This window comes from Natator depressus, chromosome 3 (genome assembly GCF_965152275.1).
Source record: "Natator depressus isolate rNatDep1 chromosome 3, rNatDep2.hap1, whole genome shotgun sequence".
NCBI lineage: Eukaryota > Metazoa > Chordata > Testudines > Cheloniidae > Natator > Natator depressus.
The window spans coordinates 19,191,877-19,197,876 of record NC_134236.1 but is presented as its reverse complement, the minus strand read 5'-3'; the positions used below and the strand labels follow the sequence as shown (position 1 = coordinate 19,197,876).

At 39.9% G+C, this 6,000-nt stretch overlaps 1 long non-coding RNA gene across 1 annotated transcript in view; it reads right to left on the bottom strand.

Annotated features, from left to right (window-relative positions):
• Positions 1-2,079: 2,079 nt before the first annotated feature.
• The window catches only part of LOC141983771 (uncharacterized), a 28,710-nt gene continuing 24,789 nt past the window's right edge, over positions 2,080-6,000 (bottom strand). The window contains exon 3 of the long non-coding RNA XR_012638504.1: positions 2,080-2,114. This is a non-coding gene — a long non-coding RNA (uncharacterized LOC141983771). The remainder of the gene's footprint in view (positions 2,115-6,000) is intronic.

The window sequence follows — 6,000 nt, the reverse complement described above, 5'->3', positions numbered from 1 at the left end:
AGGTTAAGAACAATTTTTCTCCCTCCTCCTTGTAACAACCTTTTATGTACTTGAAAACGGTTATCCTGTCCCCTCTCAGTCTTCTCTTTTCCAGACTAAACAAACCAAATATTTTCAATCTTCTCTCAGAGGTCATGTTTTCTAGATCTTTAATCATTTTTGTTGCTCTTCCCTGGACATCCTCCAATTTGTCCATCTTTCCTGAAATGTGGCACCCAGAACTGTACACAATACTCCAGTTGAGGCCTAATCAGCACAGAGTATAGCAGAATTACGTCTCATGTCTCGCTTACAACACTCCTGCTAATACATCCCAGCATGATGTTTGCATGGTTGTGTAGCTTTTTTTTTTAAAGCAACAGTGTTACACTGACTCATATTTAGCTTGTGGCCCACTAGGACAGCCAGATCCCTTTCCACAGTAATCCTTCCAAGGCAGTCATTCCCATTTTGTATGTGTGCAACTGATTGTTCCTTCCTAAATGGAGTACTTTGCATTTGTCCATATTGAATTTCATCCTATTTCAGACCATTTCTCCAGTTTGTCCAGATCATTTTGAATTTTAATCCTATCCTCCAAAGCACTTGCAACCCCTCCCAGCTTGGCATCATCCACAAACTTTATAAGTGTACTCACTATGCCATTATCTAAATTACTGATGAAGATATTGAACAGAACCAGACCCAGAACTGATCCCTGCAGGACCCCACTCAATATGCCCTTCCAGCATGACCGTGAACCACTGATAACTACTCTCTGGGAACGGTTTTCCAACCAGTTATGCACCCACCTTACAGTAGCTCCATCTTGGTTGCATTTCACTAGCTTGTTTATGAGAAGGTCACGCAAGACAGTATCAGAAGGTTTACTAAAGTCAAGATATACCATGTCCACAGCTTCCCCCTATCAATAAGGCTGTTACCCTGTTAAAGAAAGCTATCATGTTGGTTTGACATGATCCATGCTGACTGTTACTTATCACCTTATTACCATACTATCAGAAGCTGAATGAGAGTCAATGGTGTGCCCTTGCTGCCAAGAAGGCCAACAGCATATTGGGCTGCATTAGTAGGAGCATTGCCAGTAGATCGAGGGAAGTGATTATTCCCCTCTATTCGGCACTGGTGAAGCCATATCTGAAGTATTGCGTCCAATTTTGGGCCTCCCACTACAGAAGAGATGTGGACAAATTGGAGAGAGTCCAGCAATGAAAATGGTTAGGGGGCTGGGGCACATGACTTATGAGGAGAGGCTGGGGAAACTGGGCTTCTTTAGTGTGCAGCAGAGAAGAGTGAGGGGAGGATTTGATAGCAGCCTTCAGCTATCTGGAGGGGGGTTCCAAAGAGAATGGAACTAGGCTGTTAGTGGTAGCAGATGACAGAACAAGGAGGAATGGTCTCAAGTTGCAGTGCAGGAGGTCTAGGTTGGATATTAGGAAAAACTATTTCACTAGGAGGGTGGTGAAGCACTGGAATGGGTTACCTAGGGAAGTGGTGAAATCTCCATCCTTAGAGGTTTTTAAGGCCTGTCTTGACAAAGCTCTGGCTCAGATGATTTAGTTGGGGTTGGCCCTGCTTTGAGCAGGGGGTTGGACTCGATGACCTCCTGAGGTCTCTTCCAACCCTAATCTTCTATGATTCTTCTAGATGTTTGCAAATTGATTGCTTTATTTGCTCCATTATCTTTCTGGGTACAGAAGTTAAGCTGACTCATCTGTAATTCCCTGGGTTGTCCTTATTTTCCTTTTTATAGATGGGCACTATATTTGCCCCTTTCCAGTCTTCTGGAATCTCTCCTGTCTTCCATGGCTTTTTCAAAAGTAATCGCTAATGGCTCATATCTCCTCAGTCAGCTCCTTGAGTATTCTAGGATCCATTTCATTAGGCCCTGGTGACTTGAAGACATCTAACTTGTCTAAGTAATCCATGGTGCATCAGAGGTTTATTTCCACAGAAGTATTTTCTCTGCCCGTATGGCTAGAGGCTTGGTGTCTACATTGGACAAATACTGGAACATAAGATGGATCTCTTGAGTTCATGCCGAGGCCAGAGGCTACTGTGTTAGCAAGCTCTGCATTGAGAGGAGAGCTCCCCGTAGCAGCTGCTTAGAAATGCTGAGTAGAAAGGAAAGGAACATAAGTCTGTTTCAGAGCTGTGAGTTAGAGTATTAATTAGTAGAGACTGATTAAATTGGGTATTTATTGGGTTCCTCACAGTGCCCTGATGGTTGCAGCAATGTCAGGTAATATACTATCCATGTCACTAACTATCTACAGTGTTTGCACCAGGGGGGACCTTGGCCCTGTTGAAATAAATACCAAAAACTCCCACTGACTTCAGTGAAGTCAGGTTTTAATATCATATTTGAAAGGTATTTGTTTAACCTAGTTAGTATGGTACCACAGTGGCAACAATTTACACTATTGGGCCTGATTCTGCTGCTGTGCCATGTGCAGAACTCCCACTGAGTAAAGCTAATCAGAAGTTTGATCATTTCAAATTGTCCAACCCCCCCCCGCACCAAAGATAGTTAGCAACATTTTTCACAAAAAGGTTTTCTGAACAGCTTTACCACTGAGTAAAATGGGAGTTTTGCATTCAGAAGAATGCAATTTACACCCACTTCAAATCCTTTTGCCATGCAAGAACAGTGTAAGGGGCCTTAGTGCAAAGGAAGACTCATATTTAGTAATGACAGGTTTCAGAGCAGCAGCCATGTTAGTCTGTATCGACAAAAAGAACAAGAGTACTTGTGGCACCATTTTATATATAATATATATATTCCTACTGTATTTTCCACTGCATGCATCCGATGAAGGGATGCCCACGAAAGCTTATGCTCAAAGAAATTTGTTAGTTGTTTGTTAGTGTGTATCGACAAAAAGAACAAGAGTACTTGTGGCACCATTTTATACATAATATATATATTCCTACTGTATTTTCCACTGCATGCATCCGATGAAGGGATGCCCACGAAAGCTTATGCTCAAAGAAATTTGTTAGTCTCTACGGTGCCACAAGTACTCCAGTTCATATTTAGTAAGGCATTATTAAATGTCTATAGAGTCATAGGCATGAAAGGAGAATTCCACTTGTCCAGCCCCTTAACAGTTACAGCATATTGTCTAGTGCTTTGTCCAGTCTAGTTCTACACTTTAAATATGAAAATACGTTTTGCATGCGGTAGATAAGGTCAAATTCTGCTCCTCTTATTCATGCCAGTATCTTCACTAACATCAAGAACACTACTCATGTCGGTAAGGTGACAGGATTTAGCCCGATATGACTCATGCAGGCTTCACCCACCGCTGCCTTTAGGACACCATTCCACAGCATAGAAGATGTTTCCTGACAATCACCTGGATTCTTTTACTGAATTTAATCTAACTGCTCCTCATTAATTATGCCTTATTGACTGCCTTCAACAATTCTCCATGCCTGTGGATGTCTATCCTACCCCCGGCATACAAACAATACATGTGTTAGAGCTGTGCTGAAAAGGATACTCCATTTTGTGGAGGATTTTGAAATTGGTTTTGTTCCAGATTGGCATAAATTTTTTTTGAAATTATCCAAAAGAAAATTCAGAAATAAAAATTAATTAAACTAAGATTTTTGTTTTGATTGACTCTTTTAAATTTTATGATATAATAGGTAATCTAATATCAAAGACAAACATTGAAGAGTCTTTTTGAAAGGAAAAATCAAAATGTTTCATCCCCAAAATGTCAAAACACGTTTTGACACTTTCTGAACTCCCCCCACTCTTTATTTCTGACACAATTTCTCAGTGTTTCCATTTTAATAGAACCGCATCCTCCGATGGAAAAGGGTTCTTTTGCTGTTTTTCCATCCAGATCTACTAGTCATATATGAACATAGACAGTAATAAAGTCATACTAAAATGCACACAGGGGTTTTCAAGAGTGCTTGGCATTGGCCACTCTCTGCTCCCATTCCAGTCAAGGGCAAACCTTCATTGATTTCAATGGGAGCAGAGTTAAAACATTTTACTTTGTGCTTCTGAAAATGCCACACACAGGGAGGCAGGCTGCTAGCTCTAGCTTCAGAAATAACTGAGTTTTTCCCAGCTGCTTTGGCCTCTCTGCCAGTTTTGCCATGTGATTGACTGGAAGATTCAGCCATCTGGGACATCATGTTTGTCTGTCATGTGACTACAGAACTGTGAGATTTCCTCAAGTTCTTAACTCTCAACAGCAGCAACATTTGCAGCCAAATTAACAGTAACAGGAAGCTAGAGAGTGGCAATTCTACTAGGAAATGCTGTATTGCTTTCTCCCCTTGGGAACAGAGAAGGATGTCATGCATTTATATGTCTGCAAATGAGCAGAGGCACATATTCTTCATGAGAAAATTATCTTCAATGCTAAGCAATGGCCATTTGAAATGGAATAAATAGATTATGCTCAGATCAATGATTGTGCAGAGAAAATAATGCAAATTAGAACAAATTCAAAGTGAAGTGTTAAACTCATCTATTGTGCCAGTACTTCTTGCTTTATTTTTATTAAAAATGGGTGTATTCAGTGCTAATTGCTGAAAAAATGATGTGGAGCCGAAAGATGGAAGCTGGAAAACTATAGGCAAACTCCTTAGAGTGTGTAAATCGGCATAGGCCCATTGACTAGAGCTGGGCACAATTTTTCAGCCAAAACCTTTTTTCGGTAAGAAATGAAGATTCAGCAACACTAAAGTTTCCCAAATTCATGTTGGTTTTGCTAAATTGTTTTGATTAAAAAAAAAAAATTGGGGGGGGGGGAGGGAAGACCTGAAAGGTTTCACTTTCATTTTAAAAATGAAACATTTTGATACTTTTGGTTCAAAACCATTTTTCATTTAAAAAAATGAAACTCATTCAAATGTCCCAAATTGAAATGAAACATTTTAATTTTGTCAAAATGAAAGGATTAATTGGACCCAAACAACATTTGTTTGTTTCTTTACTTTTTGATTCACCAAACACTTCAAAAAAATTCATTTTTGGTTCAACCTCAAATGTTGGTGTGTGGGTTTTTTTCTTTCCCCTTCCCTCCCCGCCCCCCAGAATTATCAGTGAACTGAAAAAGCCATTATTAACAGAGCTCTACCATTGACACAAATGGAACTACATTGATTTTCACCAGCTCAGGATATGGCCCACTGGGCATCCCATATGAGTTTGACTACATTTAACACAACATTTACAAGAAGTCGTCTGATGCCAATGGGGGGCCATTTGCATGCATTAGGCAGAACTATTAGGCATGGTCCAGTAATGCAGAAGCTTAGTATTGAACCTCACTCTACATCAGCTTTGCTTCAACTCACACATGACAATTCTTTGAGAAAACTGATCTGAGAAACATTTGACTTACTTAAAATTCTTAAGGAAAATATATCAACGCACAAAACAACCACAAACACCATAGCATAACAGACACAGGATGTGACCATTGGTGCCTTGAGGGGGCAACATTGATTGCTCAATCAGGGCAAACTCAAAGAATCGGGCAGATGATTCCCAAAACTGGTGGTTTATTCTAATAATTAGATTCACCAAGCCAGCAACAAAACAACCTCTACAATACCTTACTGGTTACCTGAAGCCAAAACCGCAGCTCCCATAAAGCAGTCCAGCCTTGGGCTCCCACCCAGACAGCAAAGTCAAATATGATGATTACTGAAAATCTTATTCATCATATATAAAGTTCCACCAGTCCCAAGAGATTGGACACATTACCCACCATGTCAATAAATATTTCAGATATTACCCAAATATACGTTTACAGACAATTCTTATTAATTAAACTAAGATTTATTAAAAAAGAAAAGGGAGTATTGTAGTTAAAAGATCATTATACATACAGACGTGAATAGAGTTCTTAGGACACTTTCACAGTAGAGATGGTGAGCAGCCCAGTTGCAACAAGTTTTTTCCAGAATCAGTTCATCAGGTCATAATCCCAATAAGCAATCCATATACAGAGTTTGTTCAAATTC